A 17,563-nucleotide genomic window follows, 5' to 3' on the forward strand; every position below is an offset into this window, starting at 1 on the left:
ACTGGAAATGCCATTTACATAGCAAGAGAGAGAAAGAAATGACAAATTTCCAGTCTGACTCACATCGGTCACTGTATGTGTTAGCTCATGATCAAAATAATATTTAAAAGACTGCATTTAAATGACGTGTTAGGTTTACAACATGCTTTCCCTTGTATCAGCTATTGGAAGCTTCTCAACGCTCTTGAAGTTGGATTTAGTAGCTGTTTTCCAGGTGAGGCTATAGATTCAGGGAAGGTAAGGAAGCTACTTGAAATGCTACATGTGGTACCTTGCAAGGCCACGACTTGAACCTGGGGCTTCTGGTTTTATCTGGGGCTCCCTCCCCTCTTTGTTCCATGGTCACCTGTGTATGCTACCTTAGTGCAAGATATGAGGCTTGGTGGGTGAGAGGAAAGGACACCAGCCGCTGTTTCAAAGGGCCGTTAGACCAGGGTGCCTGGCAATGTTCCCAAAGCTCCGAGTTTGAGTCTTGAGGGGCCATGGAAGGTGTGGCATCAAAGCTGCTCCGGATCACTGTTCCCCCACCTCCCGGAACCCAAACACTGCGCTTCAGGAGTGTACGGTGGGATAACCAAGTCTTGGAGTCTTTCTGTAAGACTCCAAGATTCTTCTGCTTCTTCTAGCAAAAAGTGAACACTGCCTCAGCAGGGTATCGGTTCTTGTTTGGACAGCACTCATTCATTCATTCATTCATTCATTCATTGTCCACCCCTCCTCTCTACATCGTAAGCTCCATGAGGATAGGAATTTTGTCTATTTTGTTCATTGATAGATGTCAGCACTTAGTACACTGCCTGGCACATTGTAAGCTTGGGATAAAAATACGTTGAATAAAAACAGGGATCTTATAAGCCTCCCCTATTTTGACTAAATTTTATCTCACCACCACATGTGTTGAAGGCCACGGGCAAAATCCCCAGAAGACAAGGGAAATGTGGTGGGAAGAAGCTGCCCCAGAAGGGGGCCCTCTCTGTGCCAGGAGGTGGGGCCTGGGGGCAGACTAGCTTAGCACTGTCATCTTTCAAAACAGCCACTGAAAAGAGGGCAGGGGATGATTATAGTATAACTTGGTATTTCTTTGGTTTTTGTTTGTTTGTTTTTTTAATCCTGAGATACTTTTTTTTTGAGTGTTGGTTTTTTGTTTGTTTGTTTTTTCTTTTTTTGTTTTTTTGAGAGAGAGACACAGAGAGGGAGCAGGGGAGGGGCAGAGAGAGGGACACACAGAATCTGCAGCAGGCTCCAGGCTTTGAGCTGTCAGCACAGAGCCCGATATGGAGCTCAAATGCATGAACCACGAGATCATGACCTGGCCAAAGTCGGATGCTTAACCGACTGAGCCCCCCAGGAGTCCCCCGTGATACTCTTTTGAGGCAATTTTGATATTAAAGCAAATGTATATCATAATTTATAAATTGAGATCCCTAAAGGAAACTGATGTCACCAGATACTGATTACAACCTCTGGCTTAAATGCTTAACAAGAGGTTCCTCTCTGAAATATCACACAGCTTCAGGGGCATCTGGGTAGCTCAGTCAATTAAATATCTACTCTTGATTTTGGCTCAGGTCATGATCTCACAGCCATGGGATGGAGCCCCACATCAGGCCCTACACTGACACACGGAGCCTACCTGGGATTCTCTCCCTCTCCCTCTCTCTCTGCCCCTCCTTCACTTGCACTCTCTCTCTCTCAAAAGAAATACAGTTAAAAAAGAAAAAAAAGGAAATGTCACACAACTTTAAACAACATATAAAACCCGAGTCTTGGGGATCTAGGAATGGAGTCCAGCCTGCCTGCACAGTGGACGTGGCTTCTCAATGTCTCCTTTTTCCCAGCAGTTACAAAGGAAGGCAGAAGGAGGGAGAGAAGGACAAAGGGAGGAAGAAAGGACAGAGGTAACGGAGTTGGTTACAAGGAGGTGCTTTAGGTGATGGGCATAGTTTGTTTTAACCTAATAATTAAACACACAAAAAATAAACCTGGTTCTCCAAGGTGTTTGATAAGTACAGAAAAACTGGGTAGCAGAAGCTTTATTTTGATAATGTTTAGAGAATATACTGTTTGGTATATTCCCAGTTTGTAAGTATATAACGGAGTGTACTTTATTTACTTACTTAAAAGACACTTCCAGCGGTTCTCTGGTAGCAAAGACGAGAGGTGCCCTCAGAGCAGATGTCTGTTATGCCAGTCACTTGAGGCCATGGTGTCCTGGAGCTGGCCAGACTCCCACGAGCAGTGTAGGCCAACTGTGTGCATTGATTCCCGTCTCCAAGTCCACTGGCATCACCTTGGTAGGATGAAATTGGCCATAGTAAGACTATTTACATCACACCAATTGGCAGATAAAGAATCAGTGGTTTATATTTTTTCAACGATCTGGTACTTATTTACCAGTGTGTCACTGCCTGAGAGGTCCTGTTTTTAAAAAATTTTTTTAATGTTTATTTATTTTTGAGAGACAGAATGCGAGCGGGGGAGGGGCAGAGAGAGGGGGAGATACAGGATCCGAAGCAGGCTCCAGGCTCCGAGCTATCAGCTCAGAGCCCAATGTGGGGCACGAACCCACGAACCGCAAGATCATGACCTGAGCTGAAGTCAGACACTTAACCAACTGAGCCACCCAGGCGCCCCTTGAGAGGTCCTTTTAATAATAGAAATGTAGGGTGGTGGCCATCCATGGTCCTGAAGAAAGGGTATAACTGCTCTCTATCTTTTGTGGAGCTTAGTGAAAGCTCCCTCCTCCTGATAAGACTGGAGGATTTGGGGGATACTTAGATCTATAAGCATAAAGCACCCAAACTCCTCTGGGTGAAAAGGTATGGTGATGCCCCACCCTTGCTCACTGAAATTCAAGTCAGGGACATTTGTTGGGAGAATCATGGTGTGATTCCAAGCAACACCCAGTATTAGCAAAAGCCAACAAGGTCATGATCTAAAATGACCCTGAGGAAAGGGGCTAGCTTAGATCTGGTCCAGACTCAACACAAAGGCCTTGAGGGTTTGGGTGGGGACTATAGATTCCCCAGCTGTTTCATGCTTTGAGAATCCATGACTATGAACTTGAAGCTAACACGTGAATCACCTCTGTAATGCTTTCAAGAGCACCCGAGTCATCTGTCCAATAACACAGAATCGGCTGGTCTTTGTCTTTGAGAGCAAGACTGTGATACATTGAGTGGCAGAGGAATGATCACTGCTTTTGGTGCTACTGACACCTGGCATCTCCAGGCAGGACTAAACCACTCCGCCGAAGGAAACTCTTGAAGCTTTTCAGCAAAAAGAGGTGGTGGGGAGGCGGGCATCCTCTAGAACATAATTCAAGAGAAAGATACCGGGCTCCATGCTAAGGAGGCAGTGGGGGTGCTCAAGCAATCACTCAGTAAGCAGAGAACATTTTTTACATATATACAGAGCAAACAGAATTCAAGTAGTAAGAATGATTATCACAACATGGTATATTGCAGACGATTTTCTTCTTTACACTTGACTTTCTACAGTTATTTAAGAAAAGGAAAGCCTAAGCTCTTGCGTTTTGCTATTGTCTCAAAAACATTCATGTTCCCCCTAATGGCAGGAGGTTGGTCCCACACCCAGAGGGTTGCCTTTTCCGGGCTAATGAGGGAACCACCTGGATGGCACCCTCCAGTTCAGACCATTCCAGGATCCACTCCACTTAAACACAGGAGACAATGGCTGCACTGGGACTTAGCTTGGGTCTGGCCATGGGGCTTGGGAAGGTAATGGGCTGTCACCAGCCGCAGCAGGAGAGGGGAGAGAAGTACAATCACAGCCAAGATCCACACTCTGAGACACAGGCAGCACCGTGAAGGTCACCTACCCCAGCTGCTCCCAGCAAGTCCCTGGCACTATATTATGTGAGGGGAGACTGTGGCTAATGTTTTATCTTTTTCTTAAATTTCTTTCATGTCATGTTCTTATAATTAAAAAAAAAAAAACAACGAAAAGCAAAAGCAAGATTGGTTGATAGGTAACAGATAAGATTCCTCGGAGTATCATTTAAAGTAGCAACTCTACAGTCAAGAGTGTGCCTTGTGCTGTTTTTCTGCTGAATCTCTGAGGGAGGCTTTGTTGTGGGTATGAGGTGGGGAAGGGGGACTGTTCACCTAACATGAACTCGACTTGAGACATGTCTCTACCTCCTGAAAGGCTTCAGGAATGCCTGATGCCTGCAGCTCTGCCTCCTGTCTGGCTCCCCCGTGCCCATGACAAGCTCCTCTGTGACAGAGGCGAGGACAGGAGGCACTCAACCACAGACTTCAATAACTTTCTCTCTACATGCTAACATGGGATCAATGAGATCTAAATTGAAATGTGTGGTTGAATGGCTTTCTGAAAATGTCCCGTGCCTCCGCGTCTTTGCAGAAGTCTAAATCTCTTCCGGGGAAAGGAGGAAAGAAAGTACTTGTGTGGATGGCTATCACGTACCTCACCCTTTTCAGATATAACAGAGAGGAGAATGGATTTCTGTTGCTGATGGAATGGGAAACGGGACTTAGGGAAACAAGGTATTCTCCAGAAAGCAGAGTCTGAGAAGCAAAGGCATGCGTATTCCTCCTTTATTAAGGATGGCAACTCCGCGGAACAGAGGTGGTGGGGGTGAAGCAAGGAAGGCGGGAGTGCCATGTGAGGGTGCGCCACGTGGAGTGCACCTGACTGCTTGACCTCAGGCCACCCTTCTCAGAAGCCATTTAAAATGTGCGTCAGAGGGCACCTGGGGGGCTCAGTCGGTTGAGTATCTGACTTCGGTTCAGCTCATGATCTCACATGACTCTGAGCCCCACATTGGGCGCTGCTTGCAGAGCCTGCTTTGAATCCTCTGCCTCCCTCTCTTTGCCCCTCCCCCACTTGCACTCTCTGTCTCTCAAAAATAAATAAATATTTTAAAAATAAATAAAATAAAATGTGCCTCAGGACCATTCGTATGGGAGAGAAAGGGGTAAAAAACTATCCATCGCTTCTCATCTCAGGTTGAAGGCCCATTTCACGGGGTATTATCTGCCCTGCACTTTCAGTTGTGTATATGTGGGCACCAAGTGGGGGTCCACAACTTTCCACGTCTCGACATTAACAGGGAAGCTCCAAAACAGAAGGCAAGAGGTCTCAGGTGCAAGCATGAGGTTGGGTGCTGCCATATGGCAATGGTATGAAGTTGACAGTGGCCCATGCGACGTTGGTCACCACCACAGATGCTGGACTTGGAGTCACGGGCTCATCTCCGCCTGGCTAACTCCTCCACATGTTTTAAGAATCAGACAAGATACTCATCCTCCAGGAAACTTTCTCTGACAAACCTCTCCTCCACCAAATTGATTCACTTAATAATACATACACTGACAAATTATTCCACCAGAAAACGCATCATTTAAAGGCTTTAGAGTCTATAAAATAAATTACTGTGCAGTAAACTAAAAATTCAACAATCCACATGTTGATTTGACTCAACACAGCATTAATATATACCTAAGATACAGTGATTTTAAAATTCTTGTTCACTGTGGCAGAAATCGATAGTTATTCCCAAATATGCATTCCCTTTCTCCTACAGCAATATAGTAATACTAATAGTTTTTATGTGGGCTCATGCCTTCCTGAATACATTTCCCAGGCTCCCTTGTAGTAAGGTATAGCCATGTAACTCAGTTCTGCCCAATGGAATGTAAGCCGAACTGAATAGCTCAAATGCCAAGTTGGGTCCTTAAAGGGAAAGAGTAAGTGATCTCCTTACTCTTTTCTTTCTTTGCACTGGTTTGAACATGGGTGGACATCGTGGTGACAGTTGACCTAGGCCCACATGAACGAGAGCAGCACCATTGGGACGCTAGAACAAAAAGATAGAAGGAGCCTGGGGCACTTCACCCTGGTGCTGCTAGCCGAGCCCGGAATGCTTACATCCAGACTGTTAGGTAAGAAGAAGTTAAGGTAAACATCACACATTTATTGCCTAAAAGGAAAAGCTGTATTGACTGTTATATGCTACACTTAGGATTTCCTAAGTTCTAGAAACTCAAGTAGGGATATGGAGATAAAAGATGTAGTTCCAATCTAAAGGAAGCTGTTAGCCTAGTGAGGAGGGAGGCTATAAAAAAAAATTACACACGCAAGTGTGACAAGTTCTAAGAAAGAATTAACCATAGGTGCTATGGGAATATATGCGTAGGGCTTCCTGAAGGAGGCGATGTCTACATGGGCCTCTAAACGTAAGGGGGGGTTAATAAGGTATGAAGAATGAAAGGAACAGCATAAACAAAGACAGCAAGGCCAGAGAGGGCATGGTACTGTCAGGTGGGAAGGCACTAGAACCAAACAGGGGTATGGGGTCTGTGGTCAGACTACAGGGGTTCAAATCCTAGTTTAGCCCTTAGGTGAAGATTTCATTCTGAAGCCCTTGGATTTCATCCTGAAGCCTAAGGGATTTTAAGCAGGAAACTGACACAGTCAGATAGATTTTGAGGGCTCACTTTGACAGTAGAGTGACACATGGGTCAGAAGGGGTCAGTCCTTTGTTCTAAGTGAATCTCAACCCTGCACAAAGGAAAGCTTTATTGTGCACATTGCACTCCCTAGACAAGTATCTTTTTGTGAATTGTAGATGGTGAAAATGGGTGGCCTGAGTTATGTATAAACAGATTACTTACCCTGTAATGACAATTCACAACTCTGTCTGATGGGGGCTCACTGCCTTGTCTCTGCTTAAAAGGAAAACTTATGATTGCTTTCGCCATGATTATTCAACAACAGCCTAGATTCCCACTTCCTGTCTTGCTAAGGAAAATATCCATGGCCAGGTGACCAAGAATATCATTTTCCAAGGCTCCCTCAGGGTAAATTCACTGAAGCTCTTCTCAAGATGAAACCTGACTTTCTTATTAGTCTGATTTTTCCACACAAGCACATGAGAAAAAAACTCAGGACTTTGCCCATTTGTTTACATCCTTCAGAAGACCCAAGTGTGTTGAACAGAGCCTTGGGAGATGAGTGCTCCTATTGGGGGATTCTCCAAAGTATCTCTACCTGGTGTTGGATCACCCAAGCCGCATCATGCAATGATTTTCCTTCCTTGCGAAATGGTGAATACCAATAAAATTGTGACTCTCCCTTAAATAAGGGATGCCAAATAAGGATCTGCACACTTTCTGTAAAATATCTGCGTATCTGCACTAAGGGAGAATAAACAAGACATGCAAATCCTTGCTGGAAGGTGGGGGAAGTGGTTTCTTCCCCAGGTAAAATCACCATGAGCCAAGATTTAATGGGATTTCCCCAAGGGCAGTGAGTACAAGCAAATTCACCAAAATCCTGAAAGCTTCCCACATAAGATAGTAAAAAGCACTAGAATACCACTTTCATTTTCTGGAAGGGGAACCAGTCAGGTCTGCAGAGCCTCAGCTCTCAAAGCAACCCTTTGGTCTTTGGATTATACATTTTATAAATAATGGTGATTAGGCACTAAAGAAGAGGAAAATGACATGAAAGTCACACACACACAAACACACGTGTTTCCTGGGATATTCTCTGCCTCTGGATGCAGAGATGCATGCAAAACATGCACCCTTTATTGGTTCTCTTCTGATTTCCCAGCCCTCTCTTATCCGAAATTCTAACTTCTTAGACAAGAATTCACAGTTGGTCTCTGAATTGCCGGTGACTGGGTCTTGTCTCCTCATTAGCAGGGGCAATCTCCTGTTGTGTCACATGCATGGCTAACGTCCCATTATGGCTGCTCCATTACTTAGCTTTAATTATTCTAAATTAGTGTTTTCCCATGGCACACCAAGAAGGGAGGAGCGAAAACTATTCTCACTCTCTGAATGTCCCCTCTATTCCTCACCTTCAAAACATTCCAGACACAGGTGCCATAGCTGCCCAGGACTCTGACTGCCTTTGACAAAACAAAGCATAGGCAGCGTGACCTTTCCGAGATGGCAAACAATGAAAATGACACAAATTCGGTTGATTCCAACATCCCTTTGTCATGAGCTTACCAAACCTTTCAATGATTTCTGCATTTGAGAACAGAAATTGTTCATTCACAGACTGGGGTAAGCTTCAAGATTATTGTTACAGTTCTTCAATGTCAGCTACTAGAACAGGAAAATGCCCAGAGTACGCATATGTAGATTCATCCCATCTCCAAGTTATCTCTGAGGAATTCGTGATTTATTATACGCTGCCACCGTATTGAAGTTAATTATGTACATGTATTATTTCTTCTACTAGACTGGAAAGTCTGGGAAGGCAGGATAACATCTATTGCTCTTTTTCTTTTGGAAACAAGCTGAAATCTATAATTATGCATACACAAATTCACACACACACAAAGGCACAAATACATGTACGCTATGTTGTCTTTCCTATTACACTCTTCAACTATTAAAAACCAAAAAAAAAAAAAGAGGGGCACCTGGGTGGCTCAGTCAGTAGGTTGTCCAACTTTGGGTCAGGTCATGATCTCGTTGTTCTCAAGTTCGAGCCCCACATTGGGCTCTGTGCTGACAGCTCAGAGCCAGGAGTTTGTTTCAGATTGTGTGCTTCCTTCTCTCTCTGTCTCTCCCCCACTCACACTCTGTCTCTGTCTCTGTCTCTCTCTCTCTCTCTCTCTCAAAAACAAATAAACATACAAAATTAAAACAAAAAAAAGAAAAACAAAAAAAAATGAGCTCAAAGACCTAATGACAAAAACAAGATATAAAATTGTCAATATAGGTTATTCCTATTATCAAATATAGCTATGTAGAGGTCTATGCAGAAAAAGGAAGTAGTTAGAAAACACCAAAGCATTAACAATACTTATTCTGAGTGGTAGATGTTTTTTGTCTTTATTCACAAAATGTCCAAGGTGTTGTGGGGGTTTTGTGTTTGAAGAATACATATTATTTTGATAATCGGAAAAATCTCATTCTAAAAATATTTCTGTAACAAGCATTGTAAATCTAAAGTGTTAAATGGATCCATGTATACTTTTCAAGATGCTAAAAGCATCTAACTTTACAACAAGGGCATAAGAGTTTAAAAGAGAGGGGAGCCTGGGTGGCTCAGTGGGTTAAGCGTCTGACTTTAGCTCAGGTCATGATCCTGCGGTTCATGGGCTCGAGCCCTGCATGGGGGTCTGTGCTGCCAGCTCAGAGCCTGGAGACTGCTTCGAATTCTGTGTCTCCCTTTCTCTCTGCCCCTCCCCTGCTCGTTCTCTCTCTCTCTCTCTCTCTCTCTCTCTCTCTCTCTCTCTCTCTCAAAAATAAATAAATAAACGTAAAAGAAAGAGTGTAAAGGAGAAAAGAGATTCAGATGAAGATACATTACATTCTGTGTTTCCCTGAGACTCCAAATGTTGCTGCCTTCTTACCATGGCTGGATAGACTATATGAAGAAGACCTCCACCCCCACAATCAACACAAAGCTATAGAAGCCTCAAACTGCAGATGATTCTCAGTTCTTACCAGCAGATGCTGATACTAGTCAGGTGATGAGACCGGAAGAAGAGTGTAAAGTAAGGACACCCAGGGCTAAAGCCTCCACCAGCACTTATGGAGCCCCTGTAAATTACAGAAAACTCCCCAGCTGATGAGTTGCATGAAGACACCTTCCTTGCCAGGCTACAGGCTTGGAGAGACTGGGGCTGGACTTAATGCCCACTGTTGCACACTGGCACCTTTGTTGAGGTCACAAACTGCCACCCTATGCTGAGACCTGGCCAGAGATCGCCCTGGCCGTGGCCAAAGAAACAAGACATTCGGCAGTGCTGAGAACCTACACCAAGCTGTAGATTAGCAGTCTTCATGTGAGAGCGTAAGCCTTTGCAGGTGGACAAAGACCTTCCTGGAAGCACTGGAACAGGCATGGATCGTTTTGAGACACCTGATTTCCAGACCCTGTGCTGGCTTTCACGCTCTGCTAAAACATATCCATCTGGGAAAGGGGGCTGTACTCACAGCAGCGTTCTCCCACACTACCCCACACCCATCCCAAATATAATGGTTGTGTTGCCCCAAGGTACAAAAACCCCTGAAGATATAAAAGGGATGTCTTTTTAATGAATCCATTAGGAACCTATAACCCATCCCATCTTTCTCTGTCTCATTCGCCATTCTGCTAAAGGTGATGCTCAGCCGTATAATGGGCCAGCTGGCATTGGCACTCTAAATTCAGAACCGAGAGAGCCAATGGTTCGAGGGGTCTGTTCAATAGAACTGTAATTTTTAAATTTAACTGGGTATTTTGGCTCCTGTCGAGATGTTAGATATTAAAATACAGGTATCCTCCACTTTTCAAAAGCTTGAGTTACACCACTTTGCTTTTATAAAAGACCCACATTAATACCTGTGTTGGCTAACCAAAAGAAGTTTGAAGAAGGCTTTCAGTTTTATGAAAAAAGGCAAAAGGCAAAAATAGCATTCCGGGTTTGTTCTATAGAAGCTGTCCTAGAGGCCGTGCACACCTGAAGCAGCGAGAGTGGCCCCATCGAGCTCCTTCCGTGGGACCTACACTCAGCATCTCAGCATCAGGCCGCCATAGCTTTGAACTGCCTGTGAGCATCTGTGCTGTATCACCATTGATTTTGTGCATCCATTAGCAGAATGTGTCCTAAGGTATCAGAAATGCCTGAGAGAGGTTATTTTGGAGGGTTTGGGAACACTCAAAAAAATTTCCATATAAATTAATGGTAATTGCTTCTTCAATTCATGCTATTTCAGCTTAGGAAAGGTTTCACAGGAATGATCTGCTTTCAGACAGGGGTGGGGAGAGATCTATATACAGTAGAATGAAGGGGGAAATAATACTTTTTACTTAATAAGCCTCTATCTCTTTTGTTTCAATTTAAAAACATTTAATGTCTTATATAAACATATACAAAAATAGCACAGTGGAATAAACCCTCAGGCACCCATCACCAAGCTTCAACAATAATCAGCATGCTTAGGAGCCTAGAGGGCTCAGTCAGTTAAGCATCCGACTCTTGATTTTACCTCAAGTCATTGATCTACAGTTTGTGGGATTGAGCCCCAAGTCAGATTCCACCCTGACAGCACAGAGTCTGCTTGGGATTCTCTTTCTCAGTCACTCTCTGCCCCTCCCCCACTCATGCTTGCCCTCTCTCTCTCTCTCTCTCTCTCTCAAAATAAATCAATAAACTTAAAAATAAATCAGCATGTTGCCAACCTTGTTTTGCCTGTTTCCTTGCACACAGACTCATGGACATGCACACACACTGTGGTAATGTGGGAGAAATATCTTGAAGCAAATACCACACCCTATATATCATCTTACCTATAAGTATTTCTGTACACAGCTCAAGAGATAACATCTTTCTACAACTTTCTATAAATATAGTCACAACGTGATTACCACACCTAACAAAAATAATGATTCTTCAGTATCATCACATATCCAGGCTACATTTAAATTTTTCTAATTGTCTCAAAAATGTCTTTTTTTCCAGTTGGTTTGTCGGAATTAGGATCCAAACAAAGTCCATGCACTTTATCTGACTGCATTAATAACAATTTCCCTTTCCTGTTTTTTATTCCTGCCATTTATTGAAAGAAATGCATCATTTGTCCTATGGGCAAATAAAAATTTCATTTTTTTAAAAATTTTTTTTTAACATTTATTTATTTTTGAGACAGAGAGAGACAGAATGAATGGGGGAGGGTCAGAGAGAGGGAGACACAGAATCTGAAACAGGCTCCAGGGTCTGAGCTGTCAGCACAGAGCCCGATGCGGGGCTCGAACTCACAGACCGCGAGATCATGACCTGAGCCGAAGTCGGCCACTCAACCGACTGAGCCACCCAAGCGCCCCAAAAATTTCGTTTTTATAACTACATGGTATTCCATTGTGAGTGTGTACCAGAGTTATTCCACTAGTCCTTCATTCATTGACATGTGTTTTCTTTCCATTTACACGTATAGTTTGGTGCCACAACAAAGAATCTGTGTGTGTGTGTGTGTGTATAATTTCTTAATTTGCCAGTGAATCTTTAAAAATGGACTTCTAGAAGTAGGATAGTAAAGAGAGTAGGTCAATGTATATGTAATATTGCTAGATCTTGTCAAATCCCCTTCGTTGGGGTTGTGCCATTGCACATTCCCTCCAGCAATGAAAAAGAGTTTGTTTCCCTAGACACCTGCAACAGAGTTGTCCAGCAGCTGATTTTTGGCCAGTTTTATATCTCGGAGAGTGGTTATCATTATTCTTTTCTGGCCTTGAGTTTTGTTATTAGCTGCTCTCGTATATCACTAACACTTGGAGTATGTGTCCTTTTCATTCATCATTGCCACCGCGAAGCCGGGGTCCCTCTCTCTTCCTTGAATCCCAGCTCTGAATCTCATTACCCATTTTCACCACCTACTGACCCATCACCCGCCACCACCCCACCCCCCCCCCCTCCCAGCCTCTCACTTCTCTGGGACTTTCATGTCCCTCGGGGCAGTTTTATTTGCATCTCCCTTATTTTGAATGAAGTGAAATATTTTTTTTCTTAAGGTTAGAAGCAATTTTCAATTCTTTTCCTGTAGACTCTTTGTTCATATCTCTTGTCCTTCCCCCATCCCCCTTTAAATGAACCTATTTTCAAAGGATGAATCAACTAAGGGAGAATTTCATGAAAGCAAGCAAAGAGATCATCAGTTAGAATTCCTGAGTGCTAAAAATAACTTTTCTTCATGTATTTAAACACAAGCAAATATTTTCTGCTATTCTCAATACTCATCCTTAGAACTTGTCATTAGCTGGGAAGAAAAGCAACTTTGAGCAGCCAAAATGGTAAAGCTTAATGATGCTGCTTCTTTTAAATGTAACAAGAATATTTTCTAGGTTCGTCAGATTTTTAAGACACTTTGGAATTAACCTTTAGATAACATTTTCCTAGATTCAGTGTATATTTTTAATCATCCAATTAAAACATATTTTGTTATATATCATGAAACATTTAATTAGAGTAAATTTCACTTATTTCATTTTTTTAAATAGTTAACATTTTTAATTTCCTATTAACAAATAATAAAATGGTATGCTAGCTATTGGGCCAATTAGTTTTTACTGATAATTACCTTTCTCTTATTATTTTTTTAACATTTATTCATTTTCTGAGAGACAGAGCATGAGTGGGGGATGGGCAGAGAGAGAGAGGGAGACACAGAATCTGAACCAGGCTCCAGGCTCTCAGCTGTCAGCACAGAACTCACAAACTGTGAGATCATGACCTGAGCTGAAGTCGGACACTTAACTGAATGAACCACCCAGGCACCCCTTTAACTTTCTCTTATAAAATGAACTAGAAAAGTTTGAGCAACTTTCTCTTATAAAATGAACTACAAAAGTTTGACCACAGTGTACAAAAAGCATCAAAATTATTTCTGATTATTATGCTAAATTTGATATAATTATTCTCCAAAACAGAACACCAGGGTTCCTATGTATTCATTCGCACATTCAATTTCAGAAGGAATACCAGGCCTTTATCAGACAACTGGCTTCAACAATAAAGTAACCTATAACGTAAGCCACAAATTCCATTGCATTATTACAAACTTTTAAAGATAGCATATTTAATTTATTTTTGCAACTTATTTTTGTAAGTTGTGGTAAGTTGATAGAACCAGTCAGGGTTCTATCAAAGAAGCAGAATCACTAAGATGGGGTTTGTTATAGCAATTGCATCTCATGCAATTGTGGGAGCTGGTTAAGTAATCTTCGTTAAGTGTATTAGTCTCCAAATGAACAGAACCAATAGGAGTTATATATTGTGTTATAGACGTATATATGTATATGTATATAACACACATATATATAAACACACTCACACAAGTACAGAGAGAGAGAGGCAGGAGGTGGGGGGGGGGGGCATAATAAGAATTGACTTATACAGGTACAGATGCCAAGAAGTCAGTTTCCAGGAAACCAGGAAAGCTAGTGGTATCATTCAGTCTGAGTCTGAAGACCTGAGAATCTGGGACTAATGGAGGAAGTCCTGATCTAAGTCCAAAAGCCTGAGAACCAGGAGCACTAAATTCCAAGGGCAAAAGATGAATGCTTCAGCTCAAAGGGAGCGAGAATTTGCTCTTCCTGCACCTTTTCGTTCTATTCCAGCCCTGAGTCCTCATCGGATTAGATCATACCCACCCACATTGGAGAAAGACGGGCTGCTTTACTCAGTCCACCAATTCAAATGCTAATCTCTTCCAGAGACACCCTCACAGACACACCCAGATACAATGTTTCCTGGCCATCCCCTAGCCCAGTGAAGTTGACACATATAATTAACCCTCAGAGTAAGGCTTTTGTTATTCTGACTGATGCTGGACAGGCAATCAGGAAGAGAAGACGGATGTAAAGTCCGGGAGAGCAGGAACAAGCCTGAACCCACAAGCACCAGCTGGATCCCACAAAAGCAGACAACAGCCTATGGCATTTCTTGTTGCATCTGACCTTAATGGCGTCCTACAGAAGCCAGGGCCTTTCCTCACGTAGCTAAACACACGTAAGAAGTCAGAAAAGCTCATTGTTTTTGATTGATTTATTTATTTTTAACGTTCATTTATTTTTGAGTGACAGAGAGACAGAGTGGGGGAGGGACAAAGAGGGACAGAGACAGAATCTGAGGCAAACTCCAGGTTCTGAGCCTGTCAGCACAGAGCCCGATGCAGGGCTGAAACCCACAAACCGCAAGACCATGACCTGAGCTGAAGTCAGACGCTTAACCAACTGAGCCACCCAGGCGCCCCTAAGTCAGAAAAGCTAAAATAGACCCACTTGCTGCCTCTTGCCAACAAGGTGAATCCACAGATAAATAACCACTTGTGTGAGCTACAAAATAGCGCTATTTCACTTTCACCCTCCAAATCCCCCAGGCATCTCCCTTGGGGTGCCCCCTAAAGGGAGACAGAGAGGAAAGGGAATCCTAGGGACTGTATTTCAGCCTTGCCAACTTGACACATTCCAAAGCCACAGGGGCCCACCCGTCACCTTGGCACTGAGACACGTCTTTAAACCATCCTGTATCTCCAAATAAAGACAAAAGCAAAGTCATGCTTCCACCTGACACAATACAACTATCACACACACAACCAGAAATACACTGATCGTTTCCCAAGGAGCGGATGCAAAGCCCCCTCGCTTTGTCCTTGGGTGATGTTTGTTCTTCTCCCAGCTGATTCACACTCCCCTTTTGCTATCCTGTAACCGACATTCTGAGATAGAACTATCTCAGTTAATAGTCAAATACTGTTGACACATTTTGTGTTAGATGATAAAGGGATAAGGGAGGAAAAACAAAAAATATTTGGCTGATGATGTATCAAAATAAGAAACACCCCGTAAGTATTACATTTTTGCAACTGGGCATGAGCTTATCCTTCCTACCTTTCGTGTCACGTTCCGGTTCCCTTCAGCCAACACCTCAGCTAATCGTGGTTCCTTGCCAAGTGGGGTGGATAAGCCAGTTCTGTCAGGTCCACGTGATTTAAACAATAACCTCTCTGCTTTCACTATCTAGCTTACAAGTTATTTCTCAGCAGTTGTCATAATAGCTCTTGAAATGTGCAGAGTTCAAAGAATTGAATGCTGTTGCGATAGCAAGACTCCTTCCTCTCCCATCTACTTATATACATGAATAAATGTGCTCATTTCTTGTATCAATAAAAATAAAATTGGGAAATAATTGATGATAAACCTTGTCTCATTCTAGAAATGAACAATATTTATCCAGATAATGGATTAGTTTTAAAATCATATTGCTTATTTCTGAGACAAGTGTAATTTTTCTTCAGTATGTATTTGTCAAAATTTGTAATACATTTATATTATCTTGATCAACTCTACACTAAAAAATGAATGTAAAGATAACCCAGTCTAAATAATGATTTTAACCTTCAGAGCCTTAAGGTAATAGGAAATAAAATGAATGATGAAACTTTTATTTACATGCATAAATTTGTGGCAGAAAATACGACACAGCAATCAATAAAAGTCTTTTAAGCATAAAAATATGCTAAAATAAAATTTTGTAGGGTGAGTGGAATGGAAATACAAGTCAAGGAGAGAAAGTAAAGAAATAAAATGTCCTTCTTTAAACGTGACAGAAGAGCTTCTACGAGAAAGAGAAGCTTGTTCGTGTGTTTTTAAAGTAAGGATAGTGCATCAAATCATCATGTTATTTAGATTCCATTGGACAGATTTAAAGGACCAATACATCAGTTTTAACTACAGGGAATAATTACTACATGCTACAAATGATTTCCTTTGCTATTATGCAGGTCTCTAATAAAAAAAATTTAGATGGCAACTTCAAAGTGTTCCATGTGTACACAGTTTTTTAAAGAAGTCTGCTTGGGCATATCTAAGCAGAAAATAACAATGATAATATCAGTTAACACTTTCTGAGCCGTTACTACTTACCAAACAGTATACTAAGCTTTCAGTATAATTCAGTATAATTGTACAGTCTGATGACAACTGTGTGAAATAAGTATTATTATTCTTATTTTGTAGGAGAGGAAACTAGGGTGTGAGAGGTATTGTGTCTTCTGCAGTGTGCTTTAAAATAGGTCAACATGAAGTGTGCTATAAATGTGTATATTAGTTTAGGCTATACCCTTGTAACAGTCATGCCCTAATCAGGAATATACACTCCAGGGGTGGTTTGATCAAAAGGCCCCACTCCAGGGGGGGCTACGTAAACTCCTCAGCTATTTTTATCTCTAACCAGCACTTGAAGTTTTTTTCGTTAACATAATGGACACTAAACATGAGTTTCCATTAGTAATTGAACAGTTTGCTCAACACATATGGACAACTAAAATAAAAAACCCAGGGGCTCCTGGGTGGCTCGGTCGGTTAAGCGACCGACTTCGGCTCGGGTCATGATCTCACAGTTTGTGAGTTGGAGCCCCACGTCGGGCTGACAGCTCAGAGCCCGGAGCCTGCTTCGGATTCTGTGTCTCCCCCTCTCCCTGCCCCTCCCCTGCTCATGCTCTGTGTCTCTCTGTCTCTCAATAATAAATAAATGTTAAAAAAAAAAAATTAAAAAAAAAAAAGAATCCACATGCGTGAATGGCACAGAGAAACTTAACCCGTATCAATGACCCCTACGGCTAATGAGGCCTTGTGACAGGTCCTATGCCACCTGCTGATTCCAGTGGAGTTCTGGTTGCCCGACTCCCACAAACTGCTTCACAGAATCCTGCCACTAGAACATAGCTGCATTTGTCTCTGAGGCAACTTTCACCAAGGGGCCCCTTAGAAGGAGTCAAGAGCTGGGATTCCATCACGGTCACTGGACAGGGAGTGTGCGTGCTCCTTACCTACCTGCTAGTGAACGTCTACATGAAGCAGAAGTCAGCCTGACACCTCTATCCCTTGCCACTCAGTAGTGAGGTGACAGCGGTTCATGTAATGTGGTCCCCACCCCACCCCCAAATATCAAAGCGGACCCCACCCACATCTACCGGGAAAAGTTTGTGCTTGGCCCACCTGGGTTTGGAATATTGGCATAAAAGGTTAGGAAACCCGCTCAACCTCACACTCACACACCCGGTGGGGACAC

At 42.6% G+C, this 17,563-nt stretch overlaps 1 long non-coding RNA gene across 2 annotated transcripts in view; it reads right to left on the reverse strand.

The window, feature by feature from the left end:
* LOC128315274 (uncharacterized) overlaps positions 1-17,563 on the reverse strand; it is a 130,414-nt gene that overhangs the window by 9,923 nt on the left and 102,928 nt on the right. For both annotated transcript variants that reach the window (XR_008297932.1, XR_008297931.1), the window contains exon 2: positions 2,118-2,290. This is a non-coding gene — a long non-coding RNA (uncharacterized LOC128315274). The remainder of the gene's footprint in view (positions 1-2,117; positions 2,291-17,563) is intronic.

The sequence above is a fragment of the Acinonyx jubatus genome, chromosome C2 (assembly GCF_027475565.1).
Source record: "Acinonyx jubatus isolate Ajub_Pintada_27869175 chromosome C2, VMU_Ajub_asm_v1.0, whole genome shotgun sequence".
Taxonomy (NCBI): Eukaryota; Metazoa; Chordata; class Mammalia; order Carnivora; family Felidae; genus Acinonyx; species Acinonyx jubatus.